We start from the raw sequence: 404 nt of genomic DNA, 5'->3' as shown, positions 1-404 counted from the left end.
ATACCCTAAAAAACTATCCGAAATAGTGCTCTCTACGCTAACGCGAAATATCTTATAACCTACCATAACATAGCCTACTTTCGTCCTATGCGCTGAACAAATACCACTGTGCATGAATCCGCGAGAATCCGTATGAGCTACTATGACGGATCTAACGTTATGGGGGTAATTCTGGGAAATTGGAAAAATATTTTCAAGGTACTGGGTGTGCTACAGGGTCACACAAACACCCGTTGTCACCCCGGAAACGATACAGAACGAAATAAGCATATCTGACGTAATTATCGAAAATAGACCTTTTCAAAGCCGAATGTTTCTTTAGAAAACCCTAAAAAACTATCCCAAATAGTGCTCTCTACGCTAACACGAAATAACTTATAACCTACCATAACATAGCCTACTTT

Source organism: Odontomachus brunneus, unplaced genomic scaffold (genome assembly GCF_010583005.1).
Source record: "Odontomachus brunneus isolate Ranch 3 - 2012 unplaced genomic scaffold, Obru_v1 Obru_scaffold_056, whole genome shotgun sequence".
NCBI classification, from domain to species: Eukaryota; Metazoa; Arthropoda; class Insecta; order Hymenoptera; family Formicidae; genus Odontomachus; species Odontomachus brunneus.
This window is presented reverse-complemented; position numbering follows the sequence as displayed.